Below are 22,870 nucleotides of genomic sequence, written 5' to 3'. Positions count from 1 at the left end.
TTGCACGTAGCATATTCTGGCCTGGGATTGGTCTCCCGCCATAATGCCAATTCCCCCTTCGGTGGGGAACTTCACCAGTAGGTGATACGTGGAAGTGATTGCCCTTAGCCGGTTCAACGTGGGTCGCCCGATGATTAAGTTGTAGGGCGACTCTTGATCGACCACTAGGAATGAGACCATGTGAACGGCTTCGATTCCTCCAGGGGTCCCAAAGGTGACTGGCAGGTCGATGATGCCCTCGGTCATAACCTTTTCCCCAGTGAACCCAAACAATGGCGTTTGGGTCGGAGTCGGGCGCAGTCCCCCGAGCTTCATGCGCTCTAGGGTGGACTTGAAAATTATGTCGGCAGCGCTGCCGTTATCGATGAGAACCCTTTTCACCAAGTTATTGGCCACTTGGGCCTTGAGCACGCTCGCGTCATTGTGTGGATGCACAACTCGCTTGGCTTCTTCATTGGTGAAATACATCGTCTCGTGAGGCACGGACGGAGGTTCTTCATATGTGAAATTGACGTGCATAGCAGCGTCTTCTTGAGACACGGCCCTAAGGAATTTCTTCCGTTGTCGGGCCGAATCTCCATCTTGTGGACCTCCCAGTATGGTGGTCACCACGTGGAGTTGTGGGTTGGCGTTGGCAGTAGCCGTGGTTCGGTCGGCAGAAGCGGCTGTTCCTCCTCCTTGACCAGACTGTTGTCTGTTCGCGGTGGGGCCCGCAGCGCCAATCATGCGCAACACGAACTCCTTCAGCTCACCCCGTTGGATCAAAGCCTCGATTTGCCTTTTGAGGTTGTACATTCCGAGGTCAAATGACCGTATTCCCGATGGAACTCACAATACCTGGATCGATCGCGAGTTGCGGGATCCTTCTTCATTGGAGCCGGGGGCGTGAACTTGTCACGTGCCAGAGCCAAGATCCTTTCCGGCGCTGTGTTCAGCGGCGTGAATGACGAGTACCCTTTGAAGTTTTCCGCAAGTCGCGGTTTCTGAGGTACAGGGGGTTGGTTGCTAGGAACCTGGTTCCCCTTGTTTCGCCTTTTACGAGGTTCGTTCTGCTCGCGGCTAGGTTCTTCTCGGCGGCGAGAGCTTTGATTAGTGCTCTTACGGCTGTCGAGGTAATCTTCGACTCCCATGAAGGTCTTAGCTCGAGTCATTAACTCGGCCATGGTGGAAGGGACACGGCCGACGACAGACTTGAGGAAGTCACTTGTGCGCAAGCCTTCTATGATAGCGGCAATGGCGTCACTGTCGTCAAAGCGGTCGACCTTGTTTGACTCTTCAGTGAATCGGGCGAGGTATCATCTAAGAGACTCGCCACTCTCTTGCCTGATTGACCACAGGTACATCTTGGTCTTCTTTTGGACCATAGACGTAGCGAACCGTGCTAGGAACATGTCCTTCAGGTCTTTAAACGAGTGGATGCTTCCTGGCCTTAAGTTTTTGAACCACTCAAAGCCGGGTCCGGCGAAGGTCAAACTAAAAGCTTGGCACATGGCGCCAAGAGAAACACCCTGCATCGTCATCCAGGTTTCATAGTGCTGGATGTGGTAGGCAGGATCTGCTTTCCCATCATAGGGAGCAAGGTTTGGGAGCTTGAAATTCCCCGTACAAACCTCAGCCAGTATCTGAGTAGTGAAAGGCGATGAGTTCTCCTCAACGACTCCGTAGGCACTTCCACCTATTCCGTATTCTCGGAGATCTCGTACCTCATTTCGAAGGTTGTGGATCATAGTGACCACATCGAGACCGGTCGTTGGAGTAACCCCTTGATCAGGAGGAGTCACCTGTAGCCTCTCGTTAGACCCTTGTCCTGCGCGGCGGTTCCCATTAGTTGGGGCTGCCAGCGGGATATTGGGTCTAGAGCTTAGTCGCTCTCTCAGATCATTGCCACGCCCAATGCGTTGAGCAGTGAGGTGGTCCCTAAGGTCAGGGCTGGCCGTACGGAGGCGCCGGCTTTGCTTGCGGCGGTGCGCTCTCCGCGCGCCCTGACTTTCCGCAACATTCTCCCTCGGACCTAGTCGGTCGAGAGCTGAACGTCGGGAATTCCCCTCTTGAGAAGCTGCCGGCGCATCGCCTGTTCGGGGTAAGGGATTCGACGGACCGGCTTCAAACACGGCGGGGAGTCCCCCGTCCTTCGTGAGAGAAGTCTCGATATCCTCCGACTCACCAGTACCCTCGTAATCAGGGTCGCGGCTTTCCTCGTTGAGGTTCTCAGGATCCCCGTTGGGGATCGTCGTGTCACGCATAGGTTGCTTCGCAGCCAGTCGGCTGTGGTACCTTGCGTTCCTCGCCTTCAGTCGGCGGATACTCTCCTCTAACTCCACGATGCGGTCGTTCCTGCTATCAGGAGATGGAGATGGTGAGCGGGTCGAGCTCTCTTCGTGGAGCGACTCTTCGTCACCATGCGCTCGGGAGCGCAAGAAGTAAATCTTGGTCCTAGCGACGTTTTCGGGGTTGTTCACGCCCTCAGAACGTACGGGTGGTTGGCTACTCATCGTTTCTCAAGTTCGAGAAGGTTGAGTTCGCAGAAGAAAAGAAGAAGATGAATAGAAGGGATTTCGGGCTGAATAGGTCGGGAAGTCCCCTCCTTCTAGCGCCAAAATGTTGTCGCACGAAAATGAACAACTATTTAAAACCTCGGGCGGTTCGATCCAAGGCCGGACCAAGTGATCGCACCCGGGCCAAGAGTGTGAACTCGATAGTCTCGAGCTAGGGTTTTCTCCGATCAACCCGCCTCTCGGGAGAGGTAGGGGTGAGGAGGAGGAGTGACCGTGCCTTGGTTGTCGGCTGCCTACGTACCCGTGCGTGGGATCAGGTCAGAACGTAGTTCAAGCGTGTAGGACGCAGTATGAGGCGCGGAGCCTTGATGGATAGGCGTGCTCGACGAAGGAGACGGGGCGTGAGGAGTCCTCGGCGTGAGAATGACTCGAGGCTTGACTTGAGAATGACTCGAGGCTCGACTCGAGAATGACTCGAGGCTTGACTTGAGGAACAATTCAAGGCTCGACTCGAGGAGCGAAGCTCGACTCGAGGAGATTGACTCAAGGCTCGACTCGAGGAGCGAAGCTCGACTCGAGGAGTCAAGAGTTTGGGCGAGGGCTTGAAGACCTGCCGCTCTTCGGGACCTCCGGCCTGACCATCGGCCCTTTGAGCGACGTGCCTTCTTGGCGTCTCGGGTTTTCCGAAAACGACTGACAACAGTAATCCTCCCTTGAGGCTCTACGAAAGGATATGAGTGATCAAACCAATTTAAAAGGTGGCTAGTCAAAATTGGTGTATTGACATCTTGGCTTAGCATTAATGATGTGGCATTTACTTATAAATGGAGATTTTTTATAGCCTTCTCTAGGGGGAGTAAATTATCATTTGGTTTATAACACATTTGGATTTTATCAAATGTTAAAAACTTAAATCCTAAACCAAAGACTAATCATAAAATTGTTTCAACTTTTATAGGCAATATGTCTCTCAACCCTCTCTCAACCATTCTTTCCTCGAATAAACTCGAAGGCGACAATTATGTCGACTGGAGACGTAACCTCGACATAGTCCTTACTGTCGACAAGCTCAAATGGGTTCTCACCACCCCCTTTCCTCAAACGAATGAAGATTCGACACAAGAGGAAAAAGACGCCCTGGCGGCCTGGCTCCGATCCGATGAGATTGCGAGGTGCTATATTTTAGCATCTATGAACAATGTGTTGCAACAACAACATCGTGACATCGAGACTGCCACCGATATGATCTACAATCTCCATGAGATGTTTGGAGGGCAAGGACATGAAGCTAGGCAACAAGCGGTCCGACAGTTTATGAACTGTCGCACGAAGGCTGGAATTCCCGTTAGAGATCATATGATGCTGATCATTGGCTATCTAAACGAAATGGAGATCCTTGATTCTGAGATTGATAGGGAGACTAAAATAGACATGATCTTGAAAACTCTCCCTGAGTCTTTTGATACCTTCAAACTGAACTACTCCATGAACAAGCTAGAGTACACGGTTACCAAGCTTATAAAGGAGCTTCAAACCGCTGAGGGACTCACTAAGAAAAAGAGGGCTCAAGAAGAGGTACCTGGTACTGCCTCTACCTCTGGATCTAAGAAGAGACCTTGAAAGACTGAGAAGAAGAACCAACCTAATGTTCAAAAGAAGAAGAAGATGCCTAAGGCTCCGAAGGTGGACAAGTCTAACGACAAGTGCCACCACTGCAATGAGACTGGTTACTGGCGTAGGAACTTGCTTAGTAGCTGATAATGTATCATCTTGGATTATTGACTTTGCTGCTACTAACCATATTTGTTGCTCCTTGACATGGTTTTAGGAAAAGAAAAAGCTTAGAGGATGGCGACTTCTGCTTCAAGTGGGGTGATGGGAGCGTGGTGTCTGCGAAGGCTGTGGGATCCGTGACGCTGTCTTTTGAAGACCACACTTTAAATTTAAATAATGTTTATTATGTTCCTTCCTTTGGGAAAAACCTAATATCCGGCTCAACTTTTCGAGCAAGATTATTATTTAAAGTTTATAAAGAATGGAATTCGTATTTCTTTTTCAAATTCTTTTGTCACTGATGCATGTATGAAGAATGGTCTTTTTTACATTTATCCCACTCAACCTTCTCTTTTAGACACCGAAATAGATAATGATCTAGTTAGGGAGCCAAAGAGGATCAAACTACCTGAATCCGCCGATCTAGTAAAATCAACATATCTCTGGCACTTATGACTTGGTCATATCAGTCTAGAGAGGATTAACAGACTTGTGAGGGATGGTCCACTCCAAGCCTCTGCAATAGGTTCACTACCTACTTGTGAATCTTGCATAGAAGGAAAAATGACTAAGCGACCTTTCTCCGATAAGGGTCGAAGGGCCACTGAGTTGCTGGAACTAGTACGTTCTGATGTATGTGGTACATTCTCTGATACCATTTGTTGGAATTGATCTAGGGTTTAAGAGAAAGTTTAACGCTTCGGTAAGCGGCGGAATTTTAAAATTTTTCTTTTAACTAGTAAAACGTTTTTACTAACCTAGACAAAGAGCAAGCATATGTAAATAAACAACTAAGATGAGCATTAAATATTACTAACCTTTTTAGAAGCTTGAACGTTGAGAAGCTCTTGGAAGGTTGCAACGTTCGTCTCCCTCGCAGCACGCCTCTCTTTCTTTCCTCACCAACTCGAGCAACCACGAAAGTTTCTATCACTAAATCACTTGAGAGAAAAAGGAATTAGTGTGTGGGCACTTTTAAACACTACGACTTAAGAACAAGTCTTGAAGTCGAAGAGCTAAAAAACTAGGTCAAATGAGGACCTAGGTGCCAAAACCAAAAACGAAATTGAATAGAAAGAGAGAGAGAGGAGTCGGCCAATGTTCTAGAGAGAGAGTCTCTCAAATCTCTAAAACTTGGATGAATGAAATGTGAAGAATAAGGCTCCTATTTATAGGAGAGGTCTCACCTTCAATAAGGTAGTTTCCTCTTCTATAGAATATCACATATTCATGAGCAAATATTCCCTTATTTCTTCTTTCATTTGGGCGGCCAAGAGATTCCATGCATAGCCATGGATTTGTTTCCTCTTTTATTTGCTTCTCCCTTTACCTACTTGGCCGATTCTCTTTATTCCTCTTAGAGGAAATTTGTTTCCTCTTTTTCTTTTGGCAAGTATATTGATACATTCATGCACACAATATTCTCTCTTTCTCTTGGGTAGTAGGCGCCCAAAACACTTCTAGAAAGGGCTTCTAGAAGCTTTTCCATTTGTTCATGACAACATGAAAAAGGCCCATTAAGAATTTTCAATAAAATTCTTATGAAATGAAATTAATCCACAAGGCCCAATAAAACTAATATTGGCCGAGTGATACATGTCTTTAAATGACCTTGTCAAAAAATTTATTAACATTCATTTCATCCTATGTTTCAAAAGACAAAAATACCCTTTTGACAATTTTCGTAAAACTTGTCTCGTTCTTGTTTTGACTTAACTTCTAGTTTAACTATTCCTACTCAATGTGATTCGTGACACTGACCTCATGGACCCAAATGAACAAAGCTTGAGCTAAACACTTGGACTCAAAAGTTCACAAACCTTTTCCAAGTTTAGTTTTATGTCAACTGACTCCACTAAAGAGTTGACACTGAAAATCTCTCGGTTCAACCAAATTATGATGAGCGGATCCAGTGAATATTATCTATGTTTACCCTTCATGAATATCATCAGCTAGTCGGGATTTACGAAATTACCATTTTACCCTTCTAACTGTTATTTCCTCAACTCCTTTGTCGCTTGTGAATAAGTTTGAAACAATGTATTGACGAGGAGCTAACAAGTCACATTGTTTCATCCAAAAGAGTCAGGACTCAATTTGGACACTGGCCAATTCATTTATTCACATTCCAAGGAACAAAGCATGAGGTGATATACATTGCATTTCAGCAATCTTGTACAGGAATTCCATATCTATGAGAACTTCACAAAGTTACTCATGACATTCTCACAACTTAGTATTTCACCAATAGGCCTTGTTCGGAATCACATAGTGAGTCCGAACTCTGACTTTCTCAAATGAGAATACGTAAGGTGTGAAATGGCATGTCTCATTTCAGGATTAAGGTAAGCACGATGCAATTCATATGTAGTGACTTCGAGACATAAGAGGTTAATAGTCCTTTGACCCTTAGATTGCGAATGTATCGTTTTAAGCAAACTACGAAGAGTTTGTTCATACAAATCTACATTTGTCTCTTCGTAAGTTGTTAGGTTTATTTATGGACTAAAGACTAATGTTTTATCATAAAGCTTCAAACAGACAAGGAGGAATGAATGAGCGTTTCAACTTTTTATTAATGAATAAGCAATTACAAGCAAGAGTCTTCATGAGACTTTATTACATCAAATGTACAAAATAAAGACTACAACTCTTCTTGTGGGAACCATTGACAACACAATCTCCATGAGATGTTTGGAGGGCAAGGACGTCAAGCTAGGCAACAAGCGGTCCGACAGTTTGTGAACTGTCGCACGAAGGCTGGAACTCCCGTTAGAGATCATATGATGCTGATCATTGGCTATCTAAACGAAATGGAGATCCTTGGATCTGAGATTGATAGGGAGACTAAAATAGACATGATCTTGGAAACTCTCCCCGAGTCTTTTGATACCTTCAAACTGAGCTACTCCATGAACAAGCTAGAGTACACTTTTACCAAGCTTATGAAGGAGCTTCAAACCGCCAAGGGACTCACCAAGAAAAAGAGGGCTCAAGGAGAGGTACATGCTACTGCCTCTACCTCTGGATCTAAGAAGAGACCTTGCAAGGCCGAGAAGAAGAACCAACCTAAGGTTCAAAAGTAGAAGAAGACGCCAAAGGCTCCGAAAGTGGACAAGTCTAACGACAAGTGCCACCACTGCAATGAGCCTGGTCACTGGCGTAGGAACTCTGACTTTCTCAAATGAGAATACGTAAGCTGTGAAATGGCATGTCTCATTTCAGGATTGAGGTAAGCATGATGCAATTCATACGTAGTGACCTCGAGACATAAGAGGTTAAATGGTTTGTTCTTATCTTGTCTCTAGAAGTGCACTGGTCAATTCAGTACCTTCGGAAGATACCTAGAAGAACTATAGAGTCTCCAACTCTCAATGTCCCATAACCAGACATCATAGATTCTCTTAACAATCGTACTGAGATCAATAGTCCTTTGATCCTTAGATTGCGAATGTATTGTTTTAAGCAAACCATGAAGAGTTTGTTCATGCAAATCTACATTTGTCTCTTTATGTGTTGTTATGTTTGTTTATGGACTAAAGACTAAGGTTTTATCATAAAGCTTAACACAAGGAATAATGAATGAACGTTTCAACTTTTTATTAATAAATAAGCAATTACAAGGAAGAGTCTTCGTGAGACTTTATTACATCAAATGTACAAAAGTAAAGATTACAACTCTTCTTGTGGGCACCATTGAAACAAAGGTCCTCCTCAAGTGGAAATGAGGGGGGGGGGATGGTAGGGCACGGGGCATGGGGCGTGCGAGGTGTTAAGCCCGACCGGGCACGGGGCGCGCGTGGGCGTGAGGCCCTGCCGGGTGCGGGGCGTTCCGAGGCTTGGAGCCCGGCCAGGAGCGTTGTCTGGCCGGCTCTCGGAAGGGGTGCACTGGTGCTCGCCGAGGGGGGCCCGGCCGGCCGATGGGGGCTCGGCCGGCGCTAGGGCGTTCGACCGAGGCAGCTGGGTGCGCGCGAGAGGGAGCTGGGCGCGCGCTGGGGGGCATACGCGGTCGAGGTGCTGGGTGCGCGTGGGCCGGAGGGCCGGGGGCGCAGGGGGTGTTGGGCGCGTGCGAGAGGGTGTTGGGCACGCGCGGGCCGGAGGGCCGGGGGCGTAGGGGCACGCGCGGGCCGGATGGCCGAGGGTGTAAGGGCGCGCGCGGGCCGGAGGACCGGGGTGCAGGGGCAAGCGTGGACCGGGGGCGAAGGGCCGCACGCGGGTCGGTGGGTCGGGGCGCAGGGGTCGAGTTGACCACTAATGTCTTTCTCAAGTTGAGAAGGAAAGGGTCGAGTTGTAGAAGGGATTTCGGGCTGTATAAGTTGGGAAGTCCCCACCTTCTAGCGCCAAAATGTTGTCGCACGAAAATGAACAACGATTTAATACCTCGGGCGGTTCGGTCCAAGGCCAGACCAAGTGACAGCACTCGGGCCAAAAATTACGAACTCGAAGGCCGAGTTGCACCCTCCAGACCCTGAGATGTGTGTTGGAGGGTGTGACCGTGTCAAAGGTTGGCTGCCTACGTACCCGTCGTCCGGGATCAGGTCAGAACGTAGTTCAATGTGGGCGTGGGGGCTATCTTGGGCTTGGAGGTTGAGAATCCAAGAGAAAAGGACCTGGCTCATAGCTTCTTGTGAAGACTTTAGAGTCGTCGCTTAACTCGTAGCTCAGAGTTCGAACTCAAGGGCCAAGAAGCGGAGGCGCAACTTGTGCGCTGTGAAGACTCGGGTCGCCGAATGGGAACACGCTCCCTCTCATCGAGAGGGGTTCTCTGATTTCTGAGCCGAGCCGGGAGAGGAGGAGAGAGTGCGCTCTTGGAATTTCACAAGAGCGTGGTGAGAGAGGAGAGAAGAGAGAGCTCTTCAAGTTCTTTAAAAGATTCAAGGTCAAGGTCCCCCTCAAGCGGAAATGAGAGAGGGTATTTATAGGCTTGGAGGAAGCCTTGGGCCGGCCCCCTTGAGGCCCACCGGATGGCAGGGCGCGGGGCACGGGGCATAGGGCGCGCGAGGCGTGACTCCCGGCCGAGCACGGGGCGCGCGCGCGCGTTAGACCCTTTAGAGCGCGGGGCATTCCGGGGCTTGGAGCCCAGCCGGGAGCTTTGTCTGGCCGGCATCTCGGCAGTGGTGCGCGTGAGCCGGAGGGCCGGGGGCGCAAGGGCTGGGGGCACGATGGCCGAAGGGTCGGGGGCGCGAGGGCGCGCGCAGGCCGGGAGCGCTACGGCGCGCGCGGGCCCGTGGGCCGGGAGTTCTGGACGTGCACGAGCCCGTGCTGGGCGCATGCGCGAACCGGGGTCCTGGCGACGCAGTGCACGTGTGGGCCGGCACGTGCACGGGCCGGGGCCTCGCAGGTGGTCCGGCCGGCGAAGCCCGGCCAGCGCGGTACGTTTTTATTTTTCCGGTTTCCCGAAAACGACCGGTAACATTAGCCCCCCAAGTTTATGGTCGCGAGTCGTAAACTATTAACTCTAGAGGGCGTTGATGTCTTTTTTCTTCTCTCCATTTTTTTGGGTGAGGCCGGACCCAAGGGGGCCGGGCCGAGTCCTAGCCGACCGACTGGACTGCAGGGCCCGCGCGCGGCATGACGCCGACGGGCTAGGGCGCGCAAGGCCGGCGTACGGGCCGGGCCTATCGCGTGTGTGCATGAGGGGGGGGGGGGGAGGGGGTAGGAGTAGGGTTCCGACTCCTTCCTCTCCTATAAATAGGAGAGTCCCATCCCCCTTTTCTTCACACCTGTAAGCCGTAAGAATTAAAAAATTCGTTTTTGAGTTGAAATGTTTTGGGCTTGCCTACTTTTTCCATCCTTTGATGCGGAGTGAATTCTTTTCCCAAGTCGATGGTCATGAGGTCAACCTTTCCTGCCCTTCCCAGAATTCTGGGAGGGCGGCCAAGGGTCCCTTTGATGAAGTCAACGAGATTCCGATATATGTCGAGGGAAGATTCTCGCGTGGCCGATCAATGGCTCGCGGAGTTGGAGACCAACGCCGTGGCAGTAGCGGCCCATCTACTCGGTGGGGTCCTGAAGGTGGGGGGCGGGGCAAGGGGTCTCAAGACCCACGCTCGTCATGCCTGGTGATAAACTTGGTCTCCCGCGAGGCGTCCTTTGACGCCCCCTCGCTCAAACAACGAGACGAGGTGACCAAATACGCAGGGCTTCCCCGGGCATCTGACCCAGAGGCCTCGGGCACTGAACTTGCAATAATTCCGTCCGAATCATTCTTGGACGATATTCACCCCGGTGACCCTCTGGGGTCGGACTCGGAGGGTCCTGGAGAGGACCTAGAGGCTTCCCCTGCGATGGGGAAGGTGGAGCGTAGTGGGAAAGTACTGGAGACGGCTAGGACGGCCTTTATGTCAGCTGAGTCTACGGGTTACACTTATGAGAAGTCCTTGGAGAGGACCCGCTGGTACATGGTGGGCAATTTTCCGTAATCTGGTTGCCGTATTACCGACGCCGGGTAGCCGGGCTTCCACATGGCCCGTGCTTGGGGAAACGTGAGGTTGATCGATGACAACGACCCATCTAGTCGCAGGTTATGGGTGTGGGTCTTGACAGATGCTTTCGGTGAAGCACCCCTCCGCTTTGGTCTCCTCGCGACCTTTTCGGTGGACGAGGGGGCGACAGAGCTTCCCTTTGTGAAGGAGATATCAGGGATGTCGGAGGCCCGCAAGGCGGATGAGTGGTTCTGTTCTCCCGAATTGATGCTGCTAACCGGGTGGTTCCCGCCCTTTTGCTCCGGGCACCGAGGAGGCGCACCGGGCGGGCAGGCTGCCTAGTCCCGAAGCTCAACCGACCGTCCCTACTTCTCGAGGTAATTTTGTGATCTAAGATTTCTTTATTAACTGAAACCCGACCTTTGTTGTTTAGCTCGAACAGCTGCTAAGAGGAGGGCTCGGAGGCTGGCTTCCGCTTCTCGGAACCCCGAGATGATGGTAGAGATCCGTTCCAGGGTCGTCGATCACAGGGCGAGAGAAGATCGTGTCAAGGCTGCTTGCCTCATCGAGCAAGAACCCCGTGCCTCGCTGAAGAGGGCTTTTGCCTCGGTCCCGGCCGATGACCGTTCCAAGTCCAAAAGGGTGAACTCCGTGGTGGAGGCGAAGGAGTCCTGAGCTGATTGCTTTCGGCATCTCGAGGAGTCCCCCGTATCTTGGTGGAAGGGCGTGGTGTCAAAGAACGACATCGCTTTCTTCCAGGCGGGGGTTATCGACGCTCAGTGGGTCAGTACCTTTATTTATTCTCTCATAAGCGTAGGTCTATTTTTGACCCTTGATTTTGTTTGTCGCCGCAGGCGTATGCGAGGGCCATGCGAAGTGATAGGATTCTGCACGACTTCATCCGGCGCCTGAGGACTGCTCAAGAGGAGCTCGCCCAAGCGAAGTCTAGGCTGGCCCAGGTCGACCGCATTTCTCACTCGGGAGAGGAACTCGAGACGCTTCGGGACCAGCTTCGAGAGACCAAGGTAGAGCTCCAAATCGCTTGGGATCGATGCGACGGAGCTCAGATGTCAGTGGCCAAGATGGCGGGAGAGCTGACTGAAGAGCGCTAAGCTTGTGAGGTGGCATCCCGGTCGATAGAGATTTTCCGGACCGAGGTCGCCGACCTGCGCTGTCAGCTGGATGCTCGGTCAGATGCCATTGAGACATCCCAAAGCCAGCTTACTTCGAGCAAAGCGGCATGTGTTCGGGCAGAGCGCGATGGCGACTCTCTGGCAGAGGAGAACACTTGTCTTTCTTCTCTGCTTGCCGAGGCAGAGCAACGAGCATCCGATTTGCAAGACGACTACGTCATCGGGACCGAGGAGGCCCGCCGAGCCGGAGCGGTGGAATGTTAGGAGGCGGCCGTAACCGAGAACGAGGCCTGGGGGTTAACTTCGACTACTTCGACACCCTGTTTCCCCCTCTTGACGAGGGTTCGTCGTGAGCCAAGTGGCTCTTCTTATTTATATAGCGCGTATGTTTAGCGCTTCGCTTTTCCTTTTTTAGGATCTTATTTTGTTTTAGCGCATCTGCATTTAGCGCGTCTTTTATTGGATTCAGAGCGGTGGCTCTTTTTTATTTATGAGATATTTATTGCCTTCAAGTTGAATGATATCTCGTTGTCGGTTGTCTGAGCGATGTTGCTCATATGTTCCTTATGTGTGAGCTGCTACGGCTCGAAGGACTTGTGCCCTTGCCAATAGTTTTGGCAGGTCCGTGTCCCTAGTCGGGATTCAAACTACGCTCGTTCAGCGTTATGACTCGTCATTATTTAGCATTCGAGGCGAGACGCGTTCGTGTCTGGTCAGGCATCTCTCAGCTTTTATTGCTAGGGGCAACTCGCTGCGATCGACCGACCCATATTTAATGGCGATATCGGTACGTCGGGTTAGGCCGACGGTTTGGCGTGCCGAAATTTGGTTGTGGCCCAACGACTTTGCTTCGTGCCATTTGGCGACCGAAGATGTCGCACCGGGCATGGCCGGGGGGCTTCGTGCTCGCGCCATTGGCGGCCGAGCGTATGTGTTGCGCCGGGTATGGCCCGGCGACTTTAGGTGCACGCCATAGGCGACCAACCATATGTGTTTATGCGAGTATGGCCCGGCGACTTTGAGTTTGGGCCATGGGCGACCGAACGTATGTATTGCGTCGGGTGTGGCCAAGCGACTTTGGGTTCGTGCCATGGGCGACCGAACATATGTATTGCGCCGGGTGTGGTCCGGCGACTTTGGGTTCGTGCCATGGGCGATCGAACGTATGTATTGCGTCGGGTGTGGCCCGGCGACTTTGGGTTCGTGCCATGGGCGACCGAACGTATGTATTGTGCCGGGTGTGGTCCGACGACTTTATTCAAACCCGTGTCTTTCGTGCCATTGGACCGAATGTGTAGGCTCAGATTTGGTCATTTTAGGGTTTGAGGCAGCGCCTTTACGCGACTTACATGCGTCGGGGTGGCCCAATGACTTTCACCTGTGCCTTTATGCGATTTACGACACGCCGGGAAGGACGAGGGTTTCACTCGAACCCCATGCTCGAAGGGCCGTCGGGGTTCGAGCTTCTTAAGCCTGTATCCCCGTGTGTGTACGGGGGACTTAAGCCTGGATATAGGTGTACGCCGGGAAGCCCGATGGTTTCACTCAAACCCGTATGCTCGAAGGGCTGTCGGGGTTCGAGCGTCTTAAGCATGTATCTCCGTGTCTGTGCGGGGGACTTAAGCCTGTATTTGGAGATTTACTTAAGCTTGTATCCCCGTGTATGTGCGGGAGACTTAAGCGTGTATCTAGAGTTCTCGCTTCGTGCCGATTGGGGCCCGAAGGGGCGTCGAGTTAGGTCGACGACTTTACTCAGACCTGAATGCTCGAGGGGCCGTAGGGGTCTGAGCTTCCTAAGCCCATATTCCAGTGTGTGTGCGGGAGGCTTAAGGTTTTGTTTCTTGGGCCGTGTATTTTTTAGTGTACATCGCAGGAATCACTAGTCCCCCGAGTTTTTAGTGTACAGGTCATGCCCTGATGACTAAAAACTTAATAAAGCACATAGAGAAAAACCTCAAACTTTATTATTTTTGCGAATAGATAACATCCTCAAACATTGGCGCATGGACCTTATTGAATCAGGGAAATCAAAGCAATAAATGGGGGAATTGTTCGTCACTGGTAGTACTGCCTCAAGTGTTCGGCGTTCCAAGGATGTCGGATCGGGGTCCCGTCTGTGTGTTCGATGTAATAGGTTCCGTCATGTATGACTTGGCGAACTCTATATGGCCCTTCCCATTTCGGGCTCAGTACACCGGCGCCTTGTACTTGGGTGTTTTGGAACACGCGCTTGAGTAAAAGGTTGTTGACGGCAAAGATTTTCCTCTTTACTTTGGAGTTGTAGTAGTTCTCGACCTTACGCTTTTGTGCGGCGAGTCGGGTGAGAGCCTCGGATCTTTTCTCGTCGATTAGATTCAGTTCGAGGCGCATGGCCATGTTGTTTTCTTTCTCGTCGAAAGTGTCGACTCGGTAAGTGGGGACCTCGGTTTCCACGGGGACCACTGCCTCAACCCCGAAAGCTAGGGAAAAGGGGGTCTCTCCGGTGGCGTTTCGAACAATCGTTCGGTAGGCCCATAAGATGAAAGGTAGCTCCTCAGCCGAGGCGCCCTTCTTGGCCTCAAGCTTTTTCTTGAGGTTGCTTTTTATCGTGGAAGTAGGGACGTAGCTTTTTGGCAGCTACGAAGAGAGCGAGAGAGAGTTTCTCTATCTGTGTAACGCGTTTTGGAGTCGAGTAAGGCTTTGCTCACAAAGAAGATAGGCCATTGAACCTTATCTTCTTCGCGGACTAACACAACGCTTACGGCCCGTTCGGAGACGACGAGGTAGACGTAGAGTGTCTCACCTTCCTTCGGTTTGGAGAGGAACAGAGGTATCCCAAAGTAGGCCTTCATTTCTTGAAAGGCCTTCTCGCATTCGTCCGTCCATACAAAGCTGACCGTCTTTGAAGAACAGTTGACACTTGTCGGTTGCTTTAGCCAGAAAATGCGAGAGAGCGGCAATCCGACCGGTCAGACTTTGGACTTCCTTGACACGTCGTGGAGATCTCATGTCAAGGAGTGCCTTGATTTTTTCGGGGTTCGCTTCGATTCCTCGCCGGCTAACGATGTAGCCTAGGAACTTCCCGGACTCAACCCCGAACACGCATTTGTTGGGATTGAGCTTCATTTTGTACCGACGGAGAATTAAGAACATCTCCCTTAGGTTATCTACGTGATTAGCAGCCAATAGGCTTTTAACGAGCATGTCGTCCATGTATACTTCCATAGTCTTGCCGATTAGATCGGCCAAGATCCGGTTTACCAATCGTTGGTAAGTAGCTCCTGCGTTCTTAAGGCCAAAAGGCATGACCTTGTAGCAGTAGAGGCCTCGATCAGTGACGAAGGTTGTCTTGATCTGATCGGGCTCGTGCATTCGTATCTGGTTGTAGCCCGAGTAGGCGTCCATGAAACTTAGCAGTTCATGTCCTACTGTGGCGTCGACCAGTTGTTCGATGCGTGGGAACGGAAAGCAGTCTTTTGGGCATGCTTTGTTAAGATCTTTGTAGTCTATACAAATGCGCCACTTCCCATTAGGCTTTTTAACCATGACCACGTTGGCCACCCATTTGGGGTACTTGGCTTCTCGTATGAAACCAGCGGAGAGAAGCTTTTCAACTTCTTCGTTAATCGCTAGGTATCGTTTAGGGTTGAACGCGCGTCTAACTTGTACTTTTTCAGCGATGTTTTTGTCATCGTTCAACTGGTGCACAATCACATCGGGGTCTATTCCAGGCATGTCTGCATGATTCCACGCAAAGACATCCTTAAACTCCCGAAGGAAGGACGCGAGTTGAGTCTTGATGGCAGGAGGGAGTTGTGCACCGATCTTCACAACCTGGTCAGGTTTGGCTTCGTCGATAACGATCGAAGTGAGATCATCAGGGGTGTCAACTTTCAACCTCTCGGTCTCATCGTGGGGGTCTAGTTCCCCGAGCTGCCGTGCGTCTTTTTGATCACACGGGTAGTCGTCTTCTAGCTGGTAGATCATGTTAACCCTTTTCTCAGCGGGCTTGCCATCCACACCTTGGACATAGCATATCCTCGCTTGGGTCTGATCACCAGCCATGATTCCAATTCCCTCCTCGGTGGGGAATTTCACCAGTAAGTGGTATGGGGACGTGATGGCCCTTAGTCTGTTCAACGTGGGTCGCCCAATGATGACATTGTAGGGCGACTCCTGGTCAACCACAAGAAATGGGACCATGTGAACGACTTCGATACCTCCGGTAGTTCCGAAGGTGACTGGTAAATCAATGATTCCTTCGGTCATGACCTTTTCTCCCGTGAACCCAAACAAAGGTGTCTGGGTAGGGACAGGGCGGAGCCCCCCGAGCTTCATGCGCTCTAGGGTGGTCTTAAGGATTATATCAGCTGCGCTGCCGTTATCAATAAGGACCCTCTTCACCAAGTTGTTAGCCACTTGGGCTTTGAGGACTATTGCATCATTTTGCGGATGTACAACTCGCTTAGCTTCCTCGTTGGTCAACTGTATCGTCTCGTATGGTATGGACGAAGGTTCCTCATAGGTGAGGTTAACTTGCCCGGCAAGGCCTTCTTGAGAGGCAGCCCTAAGGAGCTTCTTTCTTCGTCGGGCTGAATCCCCGTCTTGCAAGCCACCTAGTATGGTGGTGACGACGTGGAGTTATGTGTCGACCATAGCCGCGACCGTGGTATGGTCGGTGTTAGTGTTGGTTCCTCCACCCTTTCCAGGCTGAGGCCTGTCGTTGGTGAGGAGCGCAACACCTATCATTCGGAGAACGAACTCTTTGAGCTCGCTTCATTGGATCAATGTCTCAATCTGTCGCTTGAGCATGAAGCATTGAGCGGTCATGTGACCGTATTCCTGGTGGAACTCACAAGAACGAGACCGATCGCGAGATGCAAGGTCTCTTTTCATTAGAGTTGGAGCGGTGAATTCGTCACCCGCCACAACATACATTCGATCTACCGGGGTGTTCAAAGGTGTGTATTGCAAATAGTCTCTGAAATTGTTCGCAAGATGTGGCTTTTGAGACGTACGGGGTTGTCTATCAGAAGCTTGACCTCCCTTATTCGCTTTCTTTCGTGGGTTGCCCTGCTCGTTGCCGGGTTCATCTCGATGGAGGGAGCTTTGATTATTGCTCCTACGACCATCTAGGTAATCTTCAACCCCCATGAAAGTCTTGGCTCGGTTCATTAACTCGGCCATTGTTGAAGGGACTCTGCCAACGACGGACTTTAGGAAGTCCCCAGTGCGCAAGCCCTCGATGATGGCTGTTATTGCGTCACTGTCGTCGAAGCGGTCGACCTTGTTCGATTCCGCGGCGAACCGAGTGAGATACTATCTCAAGGACTCGTTATTCTCTTGCCTGATTGACCATAGGTACATCTTGGTTTTCTTTTGAACCATCGATGTAGCAAATCGCGCTAGGAACATGTCCTTTAGGTCTTTGAATGTTTGGACGCTCCCTGGTCTTAGATTCTTAAACCACTCGAAACCGGGTCCGGTGAGGGTAAGACTAAAAGCCTGGCATAAAGCCCCTGGTGAGACGCCCTGCATCGTCATATAAGTAGGGTCAGTTTTCCCACTGTAGGGAGGGAGATTCATAAGTTTGAAGTTTACCGTGGACACCTCAGCAAGGATTTGGGTGAATGGCGAGGAATGTTCTTCTACGACCCTATATGTATCACTGGCTAAGTCGCCTTCACGTAGATCACATACTTCGTTGCGAAGGTTGTGAATCATGGTGACTACGTCGAGGCCAGTATTGGGGGTCACTCCCTGTTCGGGAGGAGTCACCTGGCGCCTTTCATTCGACCCTTGAGCCGTGCGAGGGTCACCATTGATTGGGGTCGTAGGGTTGTGATCCTTGCGGGCACTCAACCTCTCTCGTAGGTCTTCGCTACGGTCGTTCCGTTGGGTGGTGATTCGATCCTTAAGGTCTTGATCAATGGCATGGGCGCGTGAGCTTCGAGCAACACGCCTCACTCGCCTAGTCGTTTGACCTTCCCTAACATTTCCTCTCTGACCAAGTCGGTCATGGGCTGATCGTTGGGAGGTTTCCTCTTAGGAGGAGATCGATATTGCCTTCGTTTTAGGTGGTGGATTCGATGGACCGGCTTCGTTCTCCACGGGGAGTTCCCTGTCTTTAGTGAGAGAAGTCTCGATGTCCGCCGAAATCTCCAAGCCCTCATAGTCGGGGTCATAGTCATGTACCTCGTCTATGAGGTCTTCGGGTTCCCCGTGAGGAACGCCTTGCATAGGTGCCTTACCCGTCAGTTTATGTTGTTACCTTGCATTGGCCGCCCTTAGTTGGCGGATCTTCTCCTCCATCTCGACGATGCGGTCGTCCCGGCTACGTTAGTAGTTCATATGAAAGCGAGAAATGGTAATGAGGAAGAAGACGAAGACATGTCTAGCATTCCACCGTTCACATCGGGATTACCTCCTATTGATCAAGAAAAGGATGATTTTGATGATGACGATTTTTCTCGTCTACTTCGTAAGGATATAGATCCTATTTTTGTTTGATTTAGAACAGTTAGACAATGTATTTTCATTTTGGATTTTATGTTATTCTCTTGTGGACAACATTATTCTTCGTTTAAAATTTCTTTCTACATGTCTTTAAATTTAAAATATCATTTCTAGGATCTTGCCGCGGCAAAAATAATTCTTCGCCACGGCTAATATGTTTCTCGCCGCGACGACTTATTATTCCGCCGCGGCGAGATCATTTTTAAAAAAATGCAAGCTCTCGGTAAGTTTTTCGCCGCGGCGACTATGTTATTCCGCCGCGGCGAGATCAACATGCCGCGGCGAGAAAATACTTTCGCCGCGGCGAGATCATGTTTAAAAAAAAGCAAGCTCTCGGTAAGTTTCTCGCCGCGGCGACTATGTTATTCCGCCGCGGCGAGAAAATACTTTCGCCGCGGCGAGGTCATGTTTTTTAAAAAATGCATTCTCTCGGTAAGTTTCTCGCCGCGGCGACGTTGGTTTTGCGCCGCGGCGAGACCTTTCTACAACGCTTGAGTAAGCATTGTAGAATCCCTCGCCGCGGCGAAGTGTAAATCGAGCCGCGGCACGCATTCCATGCCTTGGCGAGAACTGTATATCGCCGCGGCGAGATCAGAGTATAATGACCACATCATTCATATTTCACTTTTTTTCCTATATTAAACCTGTTTTTCAACAAAAAAATTACCATTCAAATAAAAAGTCTACACACATTCAGATTTCACAAGCGGTAAACATTAACATCTAGAAATTAAGATGAGTCTCAAACATAGAATCAAGTCTCAAACACATTCAATAAAACGCAATAATCTAGTCATAAACATAAACAAACCAAGTGAGTCTTAAACTTAACTTAAATTTAAAAAGAGTCTGAAATTTATATAGAAGAGTTGGTGTTGTTGGTTTCTTGAAATTTACTCGTCATTCGGTGGTAGTGGTGGTGGTGGGTGCGCCGGATATTGAGGAGGTGCCATATGCGGTGGCCACTGTGGTGGTGGGTACGGATAATCGGAGTATTGAGGATATGGAGGAAATAACACCTGGTTCTCTTGGTTTTGATGTGAGAAGCGCCATACTCCGCTTGTTGGTGCATGTACTGTTGCGTGTGCTGAAACCCGCCGACAAGATAGCTAGAGCAATGAGCAATGTAGTCGATGGTGGCGGTGTCGACTACCGGAGGTGCTTGTAAGGGCAATAGAGGCTCGTTGAGTGGTGGTTAATCGTCCTCCTCTTCCTCCGATTCTTCCTCTTGTGTTTCCTCCCTAATCTTGTACCGATCGATGATATTATTCGTAATAGGCCCCATAGGACTCTTGATCGTATCCCTTTTCGAGCGTCCTACCCCCGCATTTGTACAAAGGCCGGCAATGATTGACGGATATGGCAAACCGTGTCGTTCATTAGTATAGTCTAGACTCTTTATCCAATTGTAGATGAATCGACCGACGTTGATAGAATAACCTTTTATGATGCAGAACAACACCTGGATACAACCCTCGTCAAGAGTGGTGAAGTGCTTGATCGGAAAGAGGCGAGCGCAAACAAAGTAAATCCAAGCTTTAGCAATCCTGGTGAGTTGTTCACGCTTGAGTACCCTTTTTCGTTTTTCAAGGACCCAATCCTCTCCTGGAATGCACAGCACCCTCGCCATCTCCTCGTGCCTTCAAGTTCTTAACCATTCCCGATAGCCCTCATTCTCGAAAGACACATCTGGGGTCCCAAGCAAATCGTTGATAGCTTCGACAATCACATCGACCGGTCTACTTCGGACCGTCACAACATCTCTATTGTTATCTGGTAAGTTTGTGTAGAATTCGTACACGAAGTTTAAGTTCGCCTCGAACTCGGGTACGGCACAATACTTCACCCATTCATGACCTTGAATACTATTGCGGATTAACACTCCTATATCGGTGTTAGAGCTCACATTGAATCCCCGCTCAGGGATCACACTACGCGACGAGATTTTGTCGTACCGATCCTCCGCGGCCTTGCTAGTGAAGATACTTGTATTATAATCTGCTTCAGGAGACACTTGACGAGCTCGCTTACTTTTACTTTTACTAGGACCTTTGGAAGAGCTCGGAGCCATGGCGCCCGCCGGAGTTTTTGTTCGAACCATTTTTCACCTTACAAAGCATAATCATAAAAAATTCAATCTCAACATCTACAATCAACATAACCATTTTAAATACTAACTATGTCACAACAATCAGAAATTCTATATCAATTCCAACTTCATTTAAACATAACAATATCAAATTCATAAACATTTCAATAATAAAAAATTCATAAACAATTCCAACAATCAGAAATTCATAAACAATTCAATATCAACATTAATCAATATAACCATTTTAAATACTAACCTATGTCACAATATGTCAAACACTATCCGGATATTGCAATCTAACTCAAATTCATTCGAACACAAATTCTAACTCAAATTCATTCATAATATGTCAAACAAAATCCTAATTTCGTGTTCTAAACAAAGAAAAAAAACCCTAATTTTGTGAATTAAGAAAATCAAACAACATGCAACTCGGGAAAACAACATGAAATCCATATCAACAACACGAAATCCATATCAAGAACACAAAATTAAATCAATAACCACCTTAAAAAAATATAGAAAATCATACCTTACAATGTCAAAGAGAGAGAGAGGCGGCGAGAGAGAGAGAGAGAGAGGCGCGAGAGAGTGGGGCGGCGAGGACGTGGCGAGCGAGAGATGGCGGCAAGGACAAGGCGACGGTGAGATTTTGGGGCGGCGAGGGATTTTGGAAGAAAAAATCAGGACAGAATCGACCGAAAATGGTTGTCTCGCGTTTGTGTTTTGAAAAAAATGAGAAAAAAAAAACAGAAAACGGCCTTTTATAGTGAAAACCTAAAACCTCTCACCGCGGCGAGAATATGTCTTCGGAATCTCACAGCAGCGAGGCAGTTTCTTAAAAAACTGCTTGGCCACAGTATCATTCTCAGAGTGGCGGAGAATATTTCTAGCTGCGGCGAGATATTGTCGCCGCGGCGAGAAGTGACCTTCGTCGCGGCGAATGGATTCTACAACGCTTATATTAAGCGTTGTAGAAAGTCTCGCCGCGGCGAGATCCTTCTACAACGCTTGTACATTGCGTTGTAGAAATTTCTCGCTGCGGCATAAATCACGTGGCGCCGCGGCGAGAATTCTACAACGGATAGTCTAAGCGTTGTGGGAAATCTGAAATTTATTTAATTCTACAACGCTTAACCACAAGCGTTGTAGAATCACCAGGTTTCTACAACGCTTAGCTATAAGCGTTGTAGAAACATTCAGATTCTACAACGCTTAGCCATAAGCGTTGTAGAAACACCAAGTTTCTACAACGCTTATGTTAAGCGTTGTAGAAACTCTAGTTTCTACAACACTTATTTTAAGCGTTGTAGAAAGTGGGTTGTATAATCCAACATTTGTAGTAGGGAACTGCCTAGATTTCTACTAACCTAAGATCAACTATGAAGTCATGAATAAAAGCATAGTTATTGATTCTCTCTCAATCATAGATAACAGTTTTAATGGTGATCAAACACTAGAAAGCATTAAACATAGTTCATGAGAAGCAATTCAATAGATGGAGTAAAAAAGCATAATCAAACCCTAACGAATCCCCCATTCCATTATCAACCACGACTACATCGTAGCCCCATAAGAAAATTAATCGCTAACGGAACTCATAATAATAAAAATGCAAAGCAAAATAGTTAAAAGCAACAAGATGAGCATGGAAAGAAAAAGAGATTCATATTGAAATTAAACGATGTTCAACAAGATTTAAGAGATAGCAATAAAATAAAATTAAAGGGGGATGGAGAAACAATGGTTATGAGTTCAAGTGATTCGCCAGAGTTGTCAATTCCATTGAATAACTCTCTCTCTCTCTTAGCAAAGCTCTAAAAAACAGAATAAAAGCAATAAGGGAAATTAAAATCTGAGGAAATGTGTGTTTCTAGGTTACAAGAATGGTTTATATAGGGATAATGGTGATTTTCGAAACTCAAATGCGCTTTTGGTTAAGTTGAATTGGTCCAAAATCATCGAAAACGGAAAATAGTTATGTCAAAATCGAGGACACGCGCGCTGCGCGAAATGGAGGTCGCACGTGAGAAGTGGTGTTTAGCGGCGCGAGAATGTCTGCTAGAGAAGTGGTGTTTCAAAAGCCGAAAGAATGCTTGCGGCACAAAGAATTGAGGTCCCGGCGCGAGGAGCTCCAAAATTTGTATTCTAAGTCTTCTTTGCTTCGTTTTGACTCGTTTTTTTGTCATAAAAAGCTTCCGTTAATCTTCAAATACTCATCGACTCTCAAATAACATCATTTTCCTGAAATATGTCACAAAAACTCGAGATAACCGTTAAAAATGTTATCGGTCGTTTTCGGGAAACCGAAAAAACAAAAACATTTGCCGGCCGGACCGCCTGTCGGGCCCCGGCCCATGCACGTGACCGGCCCGCATACACGCGACCTTTCCGGGCCCGTCGGCCCGTGCACGCCCTGCGCTCCCGGCCCATCGGCCCGCGCGTGCCTCACCCTCG

Source organism: Urtica dioica, chromosome 1 (assembly GCF_054948205.1).
Source record: "Urtica dioica subsp. dioica isolate 48M chromosome 1, U.dioica_male_clone48M_v1_H2, whole genome shotgun sequence".
In the NCBI taxonomy this organism is placed as follows: domain Eukaryota; kingdom Viridiplantae; phylum Streptophyta; class Magnoliopsida; order Rosales; family Urticaceae; genus Urtica; species Urtica dioica.
This window is presented reverse-complemented; position numbering follows the sequence as displayed.